Here is a 21,225-nt window from a genome sequence, read left to right on the forward strand (position 1 = left end):
CCACCTGAGCTCCTCCTTTCCTTCAGTTTTCTGAGCAGAGACAGTGGAAGCATCACAGTGTTGACTTCATTTGTCCCCTCCGAGTACAGGTAAAATGCTACGTGCTCTAAGTGAGGGGAAGGAAGGCCGGAAGTATAGTAAACGGGAGACCTTCCCTTTAAAGCCACCATTTACGTATCTTTTCTAGTGAAATATAGGAAAAAAAAAAAATCTCAACATGTAAGAAGAGCTTTGAGACTTGAGATTCAGGGTAGACTAATGGCAACATGAGTTTTTAATGTGGATTCTAATTTAAGTATTCCACACGACTGGTGCTGATGTGTAGCAGTGATTTGTGAGGCTGTGCTTCATTACAATCCTGTTTCTCTGCTTAAAATGGATTGCAAATCAGGATGAAGGCACTGAATTTGGCTAATTTCAAAAACGATCACATTGCTTGCTTCATGGGTTTGAAAATGAGATACAATGTATGAATTGGTCTATTTTTAGCACAGCCATTTCTTTGCCATTACTCTAAACAAATGAAAGTAATAATGTGATGCCCAGTTACTTGATTTTTTTTTGTAGAATGGTCTCAAAATAATTATCTAAGTTAAAGTATAGATAGTGTTTGCATGTTTGCTTTCTAGGAAATGTGTGAAGCTTTTTAACGAAGTGAAATTTTTACTATCCCTGTCTGCTTCTTTTTCTTTGAAAATTCCCTGTAAAATTGGCATCTTCTGTATTGTAAACAAATTCAAAGACATATTGAAGACCAAATTGGGGGGGAGGGCACAGATAAGAATTACTGTAAAGGTCTTTCATCTGATGCTTCACTTCTTATTATGCAGATTTTTTTTTTAAAAGATATAATGGTCTATAAGTTAATATATTTAAACTGATGGCAATAAGAAATATAGCATCTGTTCTTGGTGTTCTTGAGGAAAATTTACTTCGTTAATACATAATTTCATACCTTGTGAAAAAGAGAAACTCTTGACTGCTGAAGGTGAAATGAGAAGTCAGGCTTCACTGGAGAAAAGCAAACTCGTGTTCTTTGGAGAATTTGATATTTACAGGGAATATGCATATGCATAGAGGGGGAGGAGGAAGCTTTGGGGAAAGTAGTCTCCTGGGGCTGTTGCCATAATTTGGAAAACACTGATAAATGAATAACTTGCTCTGCTCTGCTGGTGAGGTAGACAGGATGACATGCACAGGAGACAGTGAGCAAGCCTGTGTACACTTACCAGCCAGAAGGCATGAGACAGTTTCCTTATTAGATGATGTCTTCATCGCTTGTTTTAGTCAAGTTGACTGTTAGTCTAGTATGGCTTTAGTAGAGCCGTGGATAAAATGCAACCAGTAATAGGAAAAACCAAAGGCTAAACATGTCTGTAGGTAAAGGTCTAGTTACCAGATTTCCCAATTGCTCATGAGGAAAGAGAAGGACCCAAGATCTGGATTCCGCATTAGTGTGTGTGTGTGTGTGTGTGTGTGTGTGTGTGTGTGTGTTTTCATGACTTCCAAATCAAGCTAGGAAACCTTGCCTACAGGAAAGGCATTTTTTCCCTTTTGTCACAAAACTAAGAAGAGTCAGATTGCTGTGCTGTTAAGTGATGAGTAGAGGAGAACTCACAGAATATGTTTAAATCCCTGTACACCCCTGGAGATCCTAGGATTCCGAGAAGAGCAAGGAAGAGTTTTAAGTATTATTTTTTATTTAGGGACATGTCAGAACAGTTCTTATTTTACAAAAATCTTTCTTTGCTAAGTTATGCCCAAAAGTGCTTACATATTAAAACAGTATCATTTTCCATAAAAAACTTAAATAAAGTCAGTGAACAAAATCTGCTAGCATAATTATATTTGTGTGCTCTTCTGAATCAGAAACATTCCTGATTTCAACAGTTTAATATGTAAATAATATCTCTCAACTCCAAGAATTTATCTAGTGTGGCTTTCTTAAATCGTGATGTGCAAAATTAGATGTAACTGGTTTGACCTTTGTCCAATAATAACTGGTTTGACTTTTGTCCAGTAACTTTTAGAGTTTCCTTGGTTTTGAAAGTAACTGCAAATTTCATTTATAAACCTCCAAAAAATTAGGGAATTCTGTGTTTTTCATGCTTTTAAAGTATTTATATCTTTTACTTTCTAAACTTTTATTTTATATTGGACTATAGTTGATTTACAGTGTTATGTTAGTTTCAGGTGTACAGCAAAGTGACTCAGTTATACATATACATGTATCTATTCTTTTTTCAAATTCTTTTTCCATTTAGATTATTACAGAATACTGAGCAGAGCTCCCTGTGCTACACAGTAGGTCCTTGGTTATCTATTTTAAATATAGTTTTGTGTATATGTGAATCCCAAACTCCCAATTTATCGCTCCCCCGCACCTTTCCCCTTTGGTAACCATAAGTTTGTTTTCTATGTATGTGAGTCTGTTTCTGTATGGTATTGGCACAAAACCAGAAATACAGTTCAATGAAACAAGATAGAAAGCCCAGAAATAAACCCACGCAACTATGGTCAATTAATCTCCGATAAAGGAGGCAAGACTGTACAATGGAGAAAAGACAGTCTCTTGAATAAGTGGTGCTGGGAAAACTGGACAGCTACATGTAAAAGAATGAAATTAGAGCATTCTCTAACCCCACACACAGAAATAAACTCAAAAGGGATTAAAGACCTAAATGTAAGGCCAGACACTATCAAACTCTTAGAGGAAAACATAGGCAGAACACTCTGTGACAAAAATCGCAGCAATATCTTTTGATCCATCTCCTAGAGGAATGAAAATAAAAGCAAAAATAAACAAATGGGAGGTAATTAAACTGTAAAGCTTTTGCACAGCAAAGGGAACCATAAACAAAATGAAAAGACAAACCACAGAATGTGATAAAATATTTGCAAACGATGCAACTGACAAGGGATTAATCTCTAAAATTTGCAAACAGCTCATGCAGCTCAATATTAAAAAACAAACAACCCAATCAAAAAATGGGCAGAAGACCTAAATAGACACTTCGCCAAAGAAGACATACAGATGGCCAAGAGGCACATGAAAAGATGCTCAACATCACTAATTATTAGAGAAATGCAAATCAAAACTATAATGAGATATCACCTCACACCAGTCAGAATGGCCATCATCAAAAAGTCTACAAACAGTAAATGCTGGAGAGGGTGTGGAGAAAAGGGAACCCTCTTACACTGTTGGTGGGAATGTAAATTGATACAGCCACTTTGGAGAACAGTATGAAGCTTCCTGAAAAAACTAAAAATAGAGCTACCATATGATCCAGCAATCCCACTCTTGGGTATATATCAGGAGAAAACTATGGTTTGAAAGGATACATGCACCCCAATGGTCATTGCAGCACTGTTTACAATAGCCAAGACATGGAAGCAACCTAAATGTCCATGGACAGATGAATGGAGAAAGAAATTGTGGTACATATATATAATGGAATATTACTCAGCCATTAAAAAGAATGAAATAATGCCATTTGCAGCAGCATGGATAGACCTAGAGATTATCATACTAAGGGAAGTAAGACAGAAAAAGACAAATATATATTGCTTATATGCGGAATCTAAAAAAATGATACAAATGAACTTATATCATTTACTTTTGACTCTTCTGCTAATGTGTTGCAAGAATGTACATTTCACTGTTATCAAAATAAAACAGAACAATATATAATAGATTACTATTAAGTAAGAGTCTTTGAAGTCAATGAAAGATAATGGAGAATAAATCTTAGTAGGAGTGTGTGGTTCACTAAAGATAAATGAAGGAAGAGGTTCTGTGGAAAGGTTTATATAATTTATGACTCAAGAGTTTCTTCTTGTGAAAATCTATGCTCCGTTCTCTCCCTCAACCTTTCCCTCCCTCATTTTTGAAATAATGAAAATACAATAAAAACATGTAATTGGATATTCGGAAATACAATAAAGATTTTATCTATCATGCATAACCAACCACACTCCAAAATTTATTGGCTTAAATAAATTAACTACTGTGTTTGTTCATGATTTTGCAACTTGCACAGGGTTCAGCTGGATGCTTCTGTTGATACTGCCAGTGGTCAGTCATGTGACTAACATCAGTTGGCGTGTTAGCTAAGGCCTGGGCTCAGCTCTGATGCCAGAAAGCCTAGAAATCTGTCTTATTCCACATAGTCTCAGGACCTCTTCTTCCCTTATGTGTCATGTCCGAATGGCCTCTTCAGCCAGATAGCCAAAGTACTCACTTGGTGTCACTGAGCTCCCCAAACCACAAAAGCAGAAGCTATAAGGGCCTCTTAAGGCTTAGGGTGAAAGTTGCACGTTGTCAATTCAACTGTATTTTATTAATTAAAACGAGCCACAGGGAGAGCCCCAAATCAAGAGAATTTGATTTCACTAAGGAATGAATACTAAGCAATGACTCATCATGAACCACCAATGTAATAGACAACCACACTCATACTAATATGTTGTGTATAACATTATTCACTCTTTCCATAATACATTTGTAATGTTAATATTATGGAAAGATACGCAACTTAAAGTGCAACTAAATACTTCTTTTAGTATTGTGTTGTAAAATGTGTAAATTGCATTGTAAAATTTTATTTTATTTTGAGAATGGTCAAATTATGACTACTGCAAAGTAGATGAATAGACATAGAAAAGTAGATAAAATTTACCAAAAAGAAAAAACACACTAATCCTTTTATAAATGAGTATAAGTAATTAGGAAAGCTTCTAAACTAGAAGATTCATTGAATTTCTATGTTGGAAACTCTTACTGTTTTATTAAATTAGAGGTTATATGAGGCCACAGATTTATTCACAGTTCTGGTAATATTTTCTTAGGTATCCATTTCATAACGAACTCTACTAGAAATAAAAAGACATGCTGTCTAGACAAATATTACAATAAAAATTAAACATTTATTAACAGTATAAAGAATAGAATTTCTATAAAATTACTGGCTTTGGCAGTCACTGCAATTGTTGATTACTTTATGGTAAAGAAGTATAATCATTGTGATCATCTGATTTCCATTTTCAATTTGGCAGAAAATACAAACTTCTCTTTGGTTCACTGATTTTTCCCCTGTGTTTCTTAGAATAGTGGTCTTCCTGAAATAATAGAACCATTTTTTGACAAAGAATGAACAAGGGGAAAATATTTGCCATATGTAACACACAGAATGTTAATATCGTAATATAAAATATATTTTACAGTGGAATAAGAAACAAGTACATAATTCAATAGGAACAGAGACAAAACATCAATAAGCACCTTACAGAGGAAGATATGAAAAAGGCCATAAGTGGATTAAAAAAATGCTCAAACCTTTATTTTTAAAATACAAGAAATGCAAACTAAAGTGATAATGGGATACAAATTACTACCTATAAAATTGACAAGCGTTTTGAGAAAACAGACTGATATACTGTTGGTGAGATTGTAAATGTGATTTCTGAGCATCAACACAGAATTTTAGACCCAGAAATATACAAAAACATTTCTTAACAAAGAAAGTAAAATAGTCATGTCTAATGTGCTCATAAGCTAGTCCTTGAATTTTTAACTTCAGCTATAGTATTTGTTTCTAAAAGTCGTATATAATTGTTTTTCAAAAAGACTAGGTTATTTCTCATAGTTTCCTATTAACTGGTATTAATTTAAATATTGTCTTTTATTTCTTTGACCACAGTAAGCATAGTTTTCTTTGAATTCTAATATCTAATGTATTTCCAAGTCGTTTCTTGGTCTTTGTTTCTTATAGGTTTTGTTCATGGTTTCTTATTTCCTAATGTACTTAACTTTTTTTTTCTTGTGAGCTGCCTATTATTGCTATTATTGTTTTTTTTTTTTTTTTTTGAAAATTGTTTGTTGGGATTCTTTGAGTCCTAAGACAAAAGCTGTCTTTTGTCAAAAAGATATTTGATCTTCCTCTTTCAAACACCTCAGTCACTATGACAGGGAGATGGCCTCTTAGACTCCACCCCTACCTTGGGGCACACCCTGGCATTTAATGCTCTTTCCCAATCCCTGTAAATACAGCAAAATAAAAGCATATACAGCACAATGACTTTAGTTAATATTACTGTATTTTGAAAGTTATTAAGAGAGTAGATTTAAAATTTTCACAATACACACAAAAAAAGTAACTACGTGAAGTTATGAATGTGTTAACTATCCTCATTGTGGTAATCATATTGCAATATATACATAAAAACAGCATAAATTCATTCAATTTGGCAAATACCCTCAGGACAAAATGGAGTTATGGGTCCAGTTAATCATCTGAGTTCCAACTGTCACTTAGATTTTACTTTTTATTGAAGTATAGTTGATTTACAATATTACATTAGTTTCAGGTGTACAACATAGTGATTCAATATATTTTTATAGATTATACTCCATTTAAAGTTATTACAAAATAATGGCTATATTTCCCTCTGCTGTACAATACATCCTCGTTGTTTATTTATTTTATATGTAGTAGTTTGTATGTCTTAATCTCATACCCTTATCTTGCCCCTCCCCGCCCTTCCCTCTTCCCACTGGTAACCACTAATTTGTTCTCTATGTCTGTGTGTTTCTGTTTTGTATACATTCATAGTTTTATTTTTTTTTATATTCCACATATAAGTGATGACATAATTTGTCTTTTTCTGTCTTATTTCACTAAGCATATACCCTCTAGGTCCATCCACACTGTTGCAAATGGCAGAATTTTATTCCTTTTTATGGCTAATATTCCATTGTATATTTACCACATCTTCTTTATCCATTCATCTGTTAATGGACACTAGGGTTGCTTCTATATCTTGGCTATTGTATATAATGCTTCTGTGAACAATGCTGTATCTTTTCGAATTAGTGTTTTCATTTACTTCAAATATACACCTAGGAATGGGATTGCTGGATCATATGGTAGTTCTATTTTCAGTTTTTTGAGAAATCTCCATACTGTTTTCCACAGTGGCTGCACCAATTTACATTCCCATCAACAGTGTAGGAGGGCTCCCCTTCCTCCACATCCTCTCCAGCATTTATTACTTGTAGACATTTCGATGGTAGCCATTCTAACAGGTGTGAGGTGATATCTCATTGTGGTTTTGATTTGCATTTATCTGATAATTAGCAATGTTGAGTATTTATTTCTTTGCCTGTTGACCATGTGTAATCCTCTTTTGAAAAATATTTGTTCAGGTCTTCTGCCCATTTTTTTAATCAGGTTTTTTGTTTGTTTTTTATTTTGACATTGAGTTTTATGAGCTGTTTCTATATTTTGGATATTAACCCTTTACTGGTCATATCATTTGCAAACATTTTCTCCCATTCAGTAGGTTGTCTTTCATTTTGTCATTGGTTTCCTTTGCTATGCAAAAACTTCTAAGTTTAATTAGGTCCTATTTGTTTATTTTTGCTTTTGTTTCTTTTGCCTTAGGAGACAGATCAAAAAAATACTGCTACGATTTATGTCAAAGAGTGTTCTGCCTATGTTTTCTTCTGGGAGTTTTAGGTCTTCAATCCATTTTGAGCTTTTTTTTTTTTTTTTTAATATGGTGTGAAGGAGTGTTCTAATCGCATTCATTTACATGTAGCTGTCCAGTTTTCCTAATACCACTTGTTGAAAAGACTGTCTTTTCTTCATTGTATTTTCTTGCTTCCTTTGTCAAAGATTAATGACCTTAAGTGTGTAGGTTTATTTCTGGGCTCTCTAGTCTGTATTGGACTTGGGCTTAGATATCTGTTCTCTATTCCTGTAATAATGCTGTGTAACAAACAATCAAAGTACTTCAGTGATATATAAAAATAGGCACACATTGCTCACGTATCTGGGGTGGTCAACTAGGCAGCTCTGAGGATCTTGCTGGGGTTTGTTTAGTTGCGCGGGGGCAGCTGGCAGGACTGGGGTGATTTGATGCTGCCCCTCATGGCTCTCATCCTCTGCCTGGGACTGTACAGGATCAGCCTGGGTGTGTCCCTCGTGGCTACCACAGAAGATATTGCTACTGAACCAGGTTGGTTTGTCTGGTGTGCAAGCCAAACACTGAGACACCAAAGTTTGCAGCAGAGAAAAGCTTTATTCACGAGGCAGCCAAGAGAGGTTGGGAGGACATCTCAGGTGCACCTCCCTGAAGGTAAGAGACCCAGGATATTTATGCGATAAAGAAACAAGGTGGTCTGAGGTGTGGGAAAGGTTATTGGAGGTAAGAAAAAGGTGAAGTAATTGGAGTTCTGTGCAGCATATCTGAGTTACATGCTTCTTCATTTTATGCATGTTCAGAAAATGGCAGCATTAGCATGATCTGAGGGTGGAGTTTTGGACCCTCTGACAGTTGGAGGGTTGGTGTCCATCCCAACCAGTCTTAACCAGCAGGGACCTCAACTGAACAAGAGCTGACTCCAGCTTCCTAAAAACGTATTTAAGCAACTGTTACTATAGTGACCCATAGCTCAGAGGAGTTATCTGTAGGGAGCTGCTAAGGAGTCTTGTGATGTATTGTCTAGGCTTCTTGAAGCTTAGAAGGTATGCAATTCACAGGAACAATTAAAGCAAGCTTGGTCAGTGAAGGTGGTTTCAGGTTATTATTTATTAAGCAAGTTATGGTTCAAGAGATCTAACTGATGATGGCTCTCAGTTCCAATATAAGTGAGAAAATCCAAAGCCATAAGCACCTTTCAAGCTCCTGCTTAGAGCATGCTTGCCAACGTGGCATTGGACCAGGGTTGCTGTGTGACAAAGGGGTGGACACACTTCGAGTTGAAGAATGGGGGTATAATTTACAATTTAACTTTCCTCAGTAATTTCTTACTATCTTTTCAGATCTGTGATGCTATTAAGAAGTTTATTGTTTTTATATTTATCTAATATTTTTGCTGTTTTCTTTGGTTTATTTGGTTCAAATAGAATAGCCTGAGAGAACAGACCCTGTTTTCATTGATTTATTTTTTTTTTCATTTCTATAATTATTAATCTATTTTGACTTTCTGAGGCAGATGTCTATCAAAATAAAGCACATATAATGTGACCATTACAAATGGTGAATTGGTTGGACCAAACAGGGTAGCATTTTTTTGTTCTTATAATTAGATAAAATATTAATTTTTTTCTTATAATGACAATCAAATATATAGATTTATACAATGAAGAAAATATGAACCGTACTTAGCCTAAAGCATTGAGGAGAAATCACTGCAGATAGATTTAAAAAATAATAGGATAGTGCTGTTCATACTATATATAACTTGTTTTCATTTCACCTCAAAACACACTGAGGAAAGCTTCTCACGTCTATAAATACTCCTCTACTACGTACTTTGAATGACTACATGTTATTTTATTCTGTTGTTTATCACAATTTTTTCAGCCAAACACCTATTTTTAGACAGATGGGCTCTGCTCTTTTCAATATTATAAATAATGCTGCAAGGAATATTCATATAGATTTTTCTGGTTTTTTGTATTAATTTCTTGAGGATGAATTACCTGAATTAGACAAATTGATTAAAGTTTATACCCATTTTCAGGGATGTGATACATATTTCTATATTTGCCCCTGGAAATGTTCACCCGTTGCACACTCTAGAAATGAATGAGTACCACTCCAGTGAGAACCAGTGGAGGATGTTTGCACAGGGCATCAGTCATCATCACCTGCCCATGGCAGTGATGCTGGGGCAGTCAGGCACGTGGGAGAGCTTTACAGAGAAAGGGGAGGTTTCTGATTGGAGGTTGTGGGCATGGGAACATTGGAGGCAGGCTAAGTAGCAGCTGAGCAGTGTATGTGATTGGTTTGGGAGCATATTTAGCTTTCCCTGGTTGGTCCTGAGTTGGAAACAGGGGAAAAGAAAAATTACTTGTGGGTTGTTGGTCAAGTCCTGACTATTCTGGATCAACAGCTGCAGAGGTTTGGCTGTTTGGCCTGATTGTTGCAGAACCTGTGGTTTGGCTTCCAGGACTTCCTGTGTGATCAGAAGTCTCTTGCCATATAGGGTCTGGCTATTGCTCATCTGTATATTCAGTCTTTTAATATTGAAAAAGTCATCTAAGAACTAATGCTTCATTTGCGTTGTGATTTTATCTATTTTTAAAAAATTGCTTTTACAATTAAATATTTATGGAAAGATTTTAGCAAAATAATAAATCCATAGCAAGGTCTCAGCAAATACTAGCTATTATTGTTTACTCACTTAAGTTTAACTTTCTAAAATAGTGTGTTCATTATATTACCCTTTATCAAAACTCAGTGGATAGGGAGGGTGGGAGGGAGACGCAAGAGGGAGGAGATATGGGGATATATGTATATGTATAGCTGATTCACTTTGTTATACAGCAGAAACTAACACACCACTGTAAAGCAATTATACTCCAATAAAGGTGTTAAAAAAAAAACCAAACTCAATGGCATTTAATATCCTACATGGTTGTCTTAGTTCAGGCTAAAAACGTAACAGAATACCGTAGACTGGGTGGTGTATAAACAACAGAAATTTATGTCTCTGAGTTCTGCAGACTGGGAAGTCCGAGATCAAGCCACTGACAGATTCAGTGTCTGGTGAGAATCTTCCTCCTGGTACATAGACAGACTTTTTTTTTCGCTATGTACTCGTATGGTGGAAAGGGTAATGGAGCTCTGGGGTCTCCCTTGTAAAGACATCTATCCCATTCATAAGGGCACCAGCCTCATGACCTAATCACCTCCCAAAGGCCTTACTTCCTAATACCATCCCACTGGGGATTAAGTGTCTACATATGAATCTTGGGGAGCCACAACATTCAGTATAGCAATGATGATATGAGTGTATTTAACTGATATTCAGAGACTTTCATATTTATTCTGCCCTAATGTGTACATTTGTGTACTATGCATAAACTCAAGGCATGCATCATAACCTACTCATAATGTCTGCACAAGACAGTGTACTACAGAGAAACTTTGCTCCTGACACTATTTACATTATTATTTTTTTTCTGGAATTCCTTCTCCCTTTCTATGTGAATTCTTCAGAACTCACTCATTTTCATATTCTATGTTAAGACTGGTTACCAACAAACTCTTTCCTATGAATTTTTATTATATGTACTTGGTATCACTGTTGCCAATTTGATATCATATGCTAACTTTTTTCCTATCCTATTCGACCAGATCAATTATATGCAAAATTCTCACACTTGTTTATAACTTCTTTATCACCTAATGTAATAACTTCCATTAATAGGTACTCAATACATAATTTTTGATCAATTAATATTTTCTTATGAAACTAGTAAAGTTTTTTTTAGAGAAACTAGTAAAGTTTTTTTTAGAGAAACTTACTAGGGCACTAGTAAAGTTATTTTTTAGAGAAACTTACTTAACTTCATGGTTTTAGTGCTCCCATTTTTGTAAAGGAGATAATGCTTCAATTTCGTTTCAAAAAAATGAGAATAATGAGAACATTTAAAGTTTATCTGTTTTTAGTGAAGGCACTGAGGAGTGAATAATTCTGCTGATAGGAAAACATGAACAAACATTGGGAAATAATTAAGCTTTTATATTTGGTATAGGAAAAAAAAAATGACCTAACCTCAGCAGTTTGTGTTCCTTTAACTGCATATCTCTTACGAAGCATCAAATAGGGAAGAAGTCGTGGCTTTTGCTTGTCAGAAATTACTTTGTTTTCTAGATTTCTAGATTTTGACCAGCTCAAAGTGCAGAGCAAAAAAACATTTTTATTACTCCTCTCTCTGGTTTCAGTATCTTTTGAAAAAAATCTACAAATGTATGCTCATATTGTTAGCATTGGAATTATCTATCTGATATGAATTCCACTTTCTTGCTGCACTAAAAAATGCATAAGAGATACAATGAAATATTTCTCTTTCAGATCAGAGTAAGGTAGCTGGTAAGAAAAAGGAGGAAAGTTTTATTTCGTATAGTGTGTACTTACAGCAGGGGCCAAAAACACACAGCAGGGTGAGAATTTTAAAAGCAAAGTTTACCATCAGAGGCTGTGGGTTGTCAGTAACAACCTGAGGAGGTGTCTTATAGAAAGAAATCAAAGCAGCAAAGCACCTCAAAGGAACAAAACAAAAGTTTAAGCATCGATTGTAACAAGTTGGATTAATTTTGGCAAATGTCATTGTCTCTGTTTGCTTTATTAATATTAATTTTTAAAAGCATATTAAATAAAATAAAATCTCTTATTAAACAAAGTGAGATTAATAACTATAGTTTTATTCCTTGATGGAAAAAAACACTTTGTATTTTCTTACTGTGTTTTTAACTAGTATGTTTTTGTTTTTTTTTTAATGTCTTTATTGGAGTATAATTGCTTTACAGTGGTGTGTTAGTTTCTGCTTTATAACAGAGTTAATCAGCTATACATATACATGTAACCCCATATCCCCTCCCTCTTGTGTCTCTCTCCCACCCTCCCTATCCCACCCCTCTAGGTGGTCACAAAGCACCGAGCTGATCGCCCTGTGCTATGCGGCTGCTTCCCACTAGCTATCTATTTTACATTTGGTAGTATATATAAGTTCATGCCACTCTCTCACTTTGTCCCAGTTTACCCTTCCCACTCCCTGTGTCCTCAGGTCCATTCTCTACATCTGCGTCTTTATTCCTGTCCTGCCCCTAGGTTCATAAGAACCAATTTTTTTGTTTTAGATTCCATATATATGTGTTAAGGTACAGTATTTGTTTTTGTCTTCCTGACTTACTTCACTCAGTATGACAGACTCTAGGTCCATCCACCTCACTACAAATAACTCAATTTTGTTTCCTTTTATGGCTGAGTAATATTCCATTGTATATATGTGCCACATCTTCTTTATCCATTCATCTGTCGATGGACACTAAGGTTGCTTCCATGTCCTGGCTATTGTAAATAGAGCTGCAATGAACATTGTGGTACATGACTCTTTTTGAATTATGGTTTTCTCTGGATATATGCCCAGTAGTGGGATTGCTGGGTCGTATGGTAGTTCTATTTTTAGATTTTTAAGGAACCTCCATACGGTTCTCCATAGGATGTATCAATTTACATTCCCACCAACAGTGCAAGAGGGTTCCCTTTTCTCCACACCTTCTCCAGCATTTATTGTTTGTAGATTTTTTGATGATGGCCATTCTGACCGGTGTGAGGTGATACCTCATTATAGTTTTGATTTGCATTTCTCTAATGATTAGTGATGTTGAGCATTCTTTCATGTGTTTCTTGTCTGTCTATATATCTTCCTTGGAGAAATTTCTATTTAGGTCTTCTGCCCATTTTTTGATTGGGTTGTTTGTTTTTTTGATATTGAGCTGCATGAGCTGTTGTAAATTTTGGAGATTAATCCTTTGCCAGTTGCTTCATTTGTAAATATATTCTCCCATTCTGAGGGTTGTCTTTTCGACTTCTTTCTGGTTTCCTTTGCTGTATAAAAGCTTTTAAGTTTCATTAGGTCCCATTTGCTTATTTGTGTTTTTATTTCCATTTCTCTAGGAGGTGGGTCAAAAAAAGATCTTGCTGTGATTTATGTCATAGAGTGTTCTGCCTATGTTTTCCTCTAAGAGTTTGATAGTGTCTGGCCTTACATTTAGGTCTTTAATCCATTTTGAGTTTAATTTTGTGTATGGTGTTATGGGGTGTTCTAATTTCATTCTTTCACATGTAGCTGTCCAGTTTTCCCAGCACCACTTATTGAAGAGGCTGTCTTTTCTCCATTGTATATTCTTGCCTCCTTTATCAAAAATAAGGTGACCGTATGTGCTTGGGTTTACCTCTGGGATTTCTATCCTGTTCCATTGATCTATATTTCTGTTTTTGTGCCTGTACCATACTGTTTTGATTACTGTAGCTTTGTAGTATACTCTGCAGTCAAAGAGCCTGATTTCTCCAGCTCCGTTTTTCTTCCTCAAGAATGCTTTGGCTATTCGGGGTCTTTTGGGTTTCCATCCAAATTGTGAAATTTTTTGTTCTACTTCTGTGAAAAATGTCATTGGTAGTTTGACAAGGATTGCATTGAATCTGTAGATTGCTTTGGGTAGTATAGTCATTTTCACAGTGTTGATTCTTCCATTCCAAGAACATGATATATCTCTCCATCTGTTTGTATCATCTTTAATTTCTTTCATCAATGTCTTATAGTTTTCTGCATACAGGTCTTTTGTCTCCTTAGGTAGGTTTATTCCTAGGTATTTTATTCTTTTTGTTGCAATGGTAAATGGGAGTGTTTCCTTAATTTCTCTTTCAGATTTTTCACCACTAGTGTATAGAAATGCAAGAGATTTCTGTGCATTAATTTTGTATCCTGCTACTTTACCAAATTCATTGATTAGCTCTAGTAGTTTTCTGGTAGCATCTTTAGGATGCTCTATGTGTAGCATCATGTCATCTGCAAACAGTGACAGCTTTACTTCTTATTTTCCGATTTGGATTCCTTTTATTTCTTTTTCTTCTCTGATTGCTGTGGCTAACACTTCCAAAACTATGTTGAATAATAGTGGTGAGAGTGGGCAACCTTGTCTTGTTCCTGATCTTAGTGGAAATGGTTTCAGTTTTTCACCATTGAGAACGATGTTGGCTGTGGGTTTGTCATATATGGCCTTTATTACGTTGAGTTAAGTTCCCTCTATGCCTACTTGCTGGATGGTTTGTGTCATAAATGGGTGTTGACTTTTGTCAAAAGCTTTTTCTGCACCTATTGAGTGATCGTATGGTTTTTCTCCTTCAGTTTTTTAGTATGGTTTACCACATCGATTGCTTTGCATATATTGAAGAATCCTTGCATTCCTGGGATAAACCCCACTTGTTCATGCTGTATGATCCTTTTAATGTGCTGTTGGATTCTGTTTGCTAGTATTTTGTTAAGGATTTTTGCATCTATGTTCATCAGTGATATTGGCCTGTAGTTTTCTTTCTATGTGACATCTTTGTCTGGTTTTGGTATCAGGGTGATGGTGGCCACATAGAACGAGTTGGGGTGTGTTCCCCCCTCTGCTATATTTTGGAAGAGTTTGAGAAGGATAGGTGTTAGCTCTTCTCTAAAGTTTGATAGAATTCGCCTGTGAAGCCATCTGGTCCTGGGCTTTTGTTTTTGGAAGATTTTTAATCACAGTCTCAATTTCAGTGCTTGTGATTGGTCTGTTTATACTTTCTATTTCTTCCTGGTTCAGTCTCAGAAGGTTGTGCTTTTTAACAATTTGTCCATTTCTTCCAGGTTGTCCATTTTATTGGCATGTAGTTGCTAGTAGTAATCTCTCATGATACTTTGTATTTCTGCAGTGTCAGTTGTTACTTCTCCTTTTTCGTTTCTAATTTTATTGATTTGAGTCTTCTCCCTTTTTTTCTTGATGAGTCTGGCTAATGGTTTATCAATTTTGTTTATCTTCTCAAAGAACCAGCTTTTAGTTTTATTTATCTTTGCTATTGTTTCCTTCATTTCTTTTTCATATTTTTCTGATCTGATCTTTATTCTTCCCTCTGCTAACTTCAGGGTTTTTTTGTTCTTCTTTCTCTAATTGCTTTAGGTGTAATATCAGGTTGTTTATTTGAGATATTTCTTGTTTTTTGAGGTAGGATTGTATTGCTATAAACTTCCCTCTTAGAACTGCTTTTGCTGCATCCCATAGGTTTTGGGTGGTCGTGTTTTCATTGTCATTTGTTTCTAGGTATTTTTTGAATTCCTCTTTGATTTCTTCAGTGATCTCTTTCTTATTAAGTAGTGTATTGTTTAGCCTCCATGTATTTGTATTTTATACATATTTTTTTCCTGTAATTGATATCTAGTCTCATAGCATTGTGGTCAGAAAAGATACTTGATACGATTTCAATTTTCTTAAATTTACCAAGGCTTGATTTGTGACCCAAGATATGATCTATCTTTGAGAATGTTCCATGAGCACTTGAGAAGAAAGTGTATTCTGTTGTGTTTGGATGGCATGTCCTATAAATATCAATTAAGTCCATCTTGTTTAATGTATCATTTAAAGCTTGTGTTTCCTTATTTATTTTCATTTTGGATGATCTGTCCATTGGTGAAAGTGGGTTGTTAAAGTCCCCTAGTATGATTGTGTTACTGTTGATTTCCCATTTTATGGGTGATAGCATTTGCCTTATGTATTGATGTGCTCCTATGTTGAGTGCATAAACACTTACAATTGTTGTATCTGCTTCTTGGATTGATCCCTTGATCATTATATAGTGTCCTTCTTTGTCTTTTGTAATAGTGTTTATTTTAAAGTCTATTTTGTCTCATATGAGAATTGCTACTCCAGGTTCTTTTGATTTCCATTTGCATGGAATATCTTTTTCCATCCTCTCACTTTCAGTCTGTATGTGTCCGTAGGTCTGAAGTGGGTCTCTTGTAGACAGCATATGTATGGGTCTTGTTGTATCCATTCAGCCAGTCTGTGTCTTTTGGTCGGAGCATTTAATCCATTTACATTTAAGGTAATTATTGATATGTATGTTCCTTTTACCATTTTGTTAATTGTTTTGGGTTTGTTTTTGTAGGTGTTTTCCTTCTCTTGTGTTTCTTGCCTAGAGAAGTTCCTTTAGCATTTGTTGTAAAGCTGGTTTGGTGGTGCTGAACTCTCTCAGCTTTTGCTTGTCTGTAAAGGTTTTAATTTCTCCATCAAATCTGAATGAGATCCTTGCTGGGTAGAGTAATCTTGGTTGTAGGTTTTTCTCCTTCATCACTTTAAGTATATCCTGCCACTCCCTTCTGGCTTGCAGAGTTTCTGCTGAAAGATCAGCTGTTAACCTTATGGGGATTCCCTTGTGTGTTAGTTGTTGTCTTTCCCTTGCTGCTTTTAATATGTTTTCTTTATATTTAATTTTTGATAGTTGGATTGATACGTGTCTTGGCGTGTTTCTGTTTGGATTTATCCTGTATGGGACTTTCTGGGTTTCCTGGACTTGTTTGACATTTCCTTTCCCATATTAGGGAAGTTTTCAACTATAATCTCTTCAAATATTTTCTCAGTCCCTTCCTTTTTTTCTTCTTCTTCTGGGATCCCTATAATTCGAATGTTGTTGCATTTAATGTTGTCCCAGAGGTCTGTAAGACTGTCCTCAATTCTTTTCATTCTTTTTTCTTTATTCTGCTCTGCAGTGATTATTTCCACTATTTTATCTTCCAGGTCACTTATCCGTTCTTCTGCCTCAGTTGTTCTCCTATTGATCCGTTCTAGAGAATTTTTAGTTTCATTTATTGTGCTGTTCATCATTGTTTCTTTGCCCTTTAGTTCTTCTAGGTCCTTGTTAAACGTTTCTTGTATTTTCTCCATTCTATTTCCAAGATTTTGGATCATCTTTACTATCATTACTCTGAATTATTTTTCAGGTAGACTGCCTATTTCCTTTTCTTTGTTTGGTCTGGTGGGTTTTTACCTTGCTCCTTCATCTGCTGTGTGTTTCTGTGTCTTCTCATTTTGCTTTACTTACTGTGTTTGTGGTCTCTTTTTTGCAGGCTGCAGTTTCGAGGTTCCCATTGTATTTTGTGTCTGCCCCCAGTGGTTAAGGTTGGTTCAGTGGGTTTTGTAGGCTTCCTGGTTGAAGGGACTAGTGCCTGTGTTCTGGAGGTTCAGGCTGGATCTTCTCTTTCTGGTGGGTAGGACCACATCCAGTGGTGTGTTTTAGGTTGTCTGTGACCTTATTATGATTTTAGGGAGCCTCTCTGCTAATGGGTGAGGTTGTGTTCCTGTCTTGCTAGTTGTTTGGAATAGGGTGTCCAGCACTGTAGCTTGCTGGTTGTTGAGTGGAGCTGGGTCTTAGCATTGAGATGGAGATCTCTGGGAGAGCTTTCACTGTTTGATATTACATGGAGCCGGGAGGTCTCTGATGGACCAATGTCCTGAATTCGGCTCTCCCACCTCAGAGGCACAGGCCTGACACCTGGCCAGAGCACCAAGACCCTCTCCTCCACACGGCTCAGAATAAAAGGGAGAAAGAAAGAAAGAATATAATAAAATAAAATAAAATAAAATAGTTATTAAAATAAAAAATAAAAATAATTATTAAAAATAAAAAAAATTTAAGAGTAACAAAAAACGACAGAAAGAAAGAAGAGAGCAACCAAACCAAAGAAACAAATCCACCAATGATAACAAGCGCTAAAAACTATACTAAAAAAGCAAAAAAAAACAAAGCGAAGAGACAAAACCCTAGGACAAATGGTAAAAGCAAAGCTCTACAGACCAAATCACGCAAAGAAGCATACACGTACACACTCACAAAAAGAGAAAAAGGAAAAATTCATATATATCGTTGCTCCCAAAGTCCACTGCCTCAATTTTGGGATGATTCGTTGTCTGTTCAGGTATTTCAAAGAAGCAGGGTACATCAAGTTGATTGTGGAGATTTAATCCGCTGCTACTGAGGGTGCTGGAGAGATTTCCCTTTCTTTTCTTTGTTCGCACAGCTCCTGAGTTTCAGCTTTGCATATGGCCCTGCCTCTGTATGTATGTCACTTTCTGGTGTCTGTTCTTCACCCAGACAGGAGGGGGTTAAAGGAGCGGCTGATTCGGGGGCTCTGGGTCACTCAGGCCGGGGGAGAGAGGGGTACGGATGCGGGGCGAGCCTGTGGTAGCAGAGGCCACCATGACGTTGCACCAGCCTGAGGCGCGCCGTGTGTTCTCTCAGGGAAGTTGTCCCTGGATCACGGGGCCCTGGCAGTGGCGGGCTGCACAGGCTCCCAGGAGGGGAGGTGTGGATAGTGACCTGTGCTTGCACACAGGCTTCTTGGTGGCTGCAGCAGCAGCCTTAGCGTCTCATGCCCGTCTCTGGGGTCCGCGCTGATAGCCGCGGCTCCCGCCCGTCTCTGGAGCTCCTTTAAGCGGCGTTCTGAATCCCCTCTCCTCGCGCACCCTTTTGGGAGGTCTGATGTCTTCTGCCAGCGTTCAGTAGGTGTTCTGTAGGAGTTGTTCCACATGTAGATGTAATTTTCATGTATTTGTGGGGATGAAGGTGATCTCCACATCTCACTCCTCCGCCTTCTTGAAGGTCTCCCCCAGCTAGTATGTTTTTAATCACTATTAATTTTTAAGTGAATAAAGAGAAAATATAGATTTTTTCACTTATAGTTTTTATTTGTGAAAACTATTGTATATAGTCTAAACCAAAATAACTCAACTGATAGAGAAGAATTATGATTTTTTTCTATTTCTTTTAAATTTGAAAACACTGGTGTATTCTTTTGAGAATACTTATTTATAGTTATTATCATACTAAATTACCACATACAATAAAAACCCAGATGTTTACTCTGAAAGGGGCATGAAATGCTGCTTACTTATTATTACTTTTTAAATTTGAAAAATGATGTTTGGCTTTGTTTGTAGCTCAAAGATCAAGGTCAAAATAGATTCTTACATTATGTAACTGAATATTCTAACAGAATGAACTGGGGCATTTAATCTGGCGTAAACAGGGTGTTGTGACTCTGCCTACATTGCAGGTATTTAGTTGCTTATTAACATACAGGAATAGAATTCTCTTTGCACTTCTTAAAAGTTCTTCCAAATGAATAATTCCTTGTTATAGAGTCAGGATAAATGTGTAATTTTTCATCTAACCAGGATCCTATTGAGAGGGAAAGGAGTAGTAACTAGATATTATGGTGGGCCAACTGGAATGGATGTGTGCCATCCCAGAGAAATCAGAACATGTGGTTGTATTCTTCAAAGAATACACATTGAAACCTTCCCCACATCTCCCACTCATCAGTCTTTTCAATGAGCCCCATTTTAGTCTTATATACATATATACACTTTAGTAAAATTCTAGTTAAGGACCTTCTCACATTCATGAGTACCATCTGAAACCTCTGGGTGGAAAGTGACCTCCACAACTTTCATAGGGTACATTAATTTTTTTTTTTTATTGGAGTATAGTTGCTTTACAATGTTGTGTTAGTTTCAGCTGTACAGCAAAGTGAATCAGCTATATGTATACATATATCCCCTCTTTTTTGTATTTCTTTCCCACTTAGGTCACCATAGAGTATTGAGTAGAGTTTTCTGTGCTATACAGTAGGGTCTCATTAGTTTTCTGTTTTATACATAGTAGTGTGTATGTGTCAATCGCAATCTCCCAGGTCTTCCCACCTCCCCTCCCCCCCCACTTGATATCCATAAGTTTGTGCTCTACATCTGTGTCTCTATTTCTGTTTTGCAAATAAGTTCATCTGTACCATTTTTCTAGATTCCACATATAGGCGATATTATACAGTATTTGTTACTCTCTTTCTGACTTACTTTACTCTGTACGACAGTCTCTAGGTCCATCCACATCTCTGCAAATGGCACAGTTTTGTTCCTTTTTATGGCTGAGTAATATTCCATTGTGTATATGTACCACTTCTTCTTTATCCATTCCTCTGTTGATGGACATTTAGGTTGTTTCCATGTCTTGGCTATTGTAAATAGTGCCGCTATGAACAGTGGATTGCATGTGTCTTTTCGAATTATGGTTTTCTTTGGATATATGCCCAGGAGTGGGATTGCTGGATCATATGGTAGTTCTATTTTTAGTTTTTTAAGGAACCTCCATACTGTTCTGTATAGTGGTTGTACCAATTTACATTCCCACGAAAAGTGTAGGAGGGTTCCCTTTTCTCCACATAGGGTACATTAATATTGAAGGCCTTTACATATCACTTAAGTATATATTTAACATTAAATGCCATGACACTAAATTCTTTCAAAATATCTATTCTACATGTTTTGAGGCAATATTTGCTACAACTCAGTTTTTCTGACTATACTGATGTAGAGAGGGCAGAAGTACAGTATGAAATGTTAAGAATTATATTTGGATTATAAGAGTTCAAAATAAAGCCTAGAAAAATTTAAGCATGGTGAAATAGGCTCTAACTTTTGTTGAATTTGAGAGAAATAAAAAGGGGCTAGGCTAATTACGAGGAGCTAGATGATATAATGGTCACAGGTGGCAAAATCAAGCTACTTGAGTACAAGTTTACTTATCTTTTTTTTTCCCATTGGACTACTTCAATGGAAATATTCCAAAGTGAATTAAAATTGTAGGAAAAATGAATTCCATCCTAAAGCACTGATTGAAGCTTTGAAGATGAACCAGTTATTCCTATTTGGGAAAACATAGTGAATGAAAGAACTAATGAAAGACCAAGATAGTTAAAGTGGGGAAAGTTGGAATTCAGAAGCAAAGTGTCCAAAAAGCATGACAATTTATGAAAGAAATTATTTTAAAAAATAGTTTACGAGCAAGTA

The sequence above is a fragment of the Eubalaena glacialis genome, chromosome 5 (genome assembly GCF_028564815.1).
Source record: "Eubalaena glacialis isolate mEubGla1 chromosome 5, mEubGla1.1.hap2.+ XY, whole genome shotgun sequence".
NCBI classification, from domain to species: Eukaryota; Metazoa; Chordata; class Mammalia; order Artiodactyla; family Balaenidae; genus Eubalaena; species Eubalaena glacialis.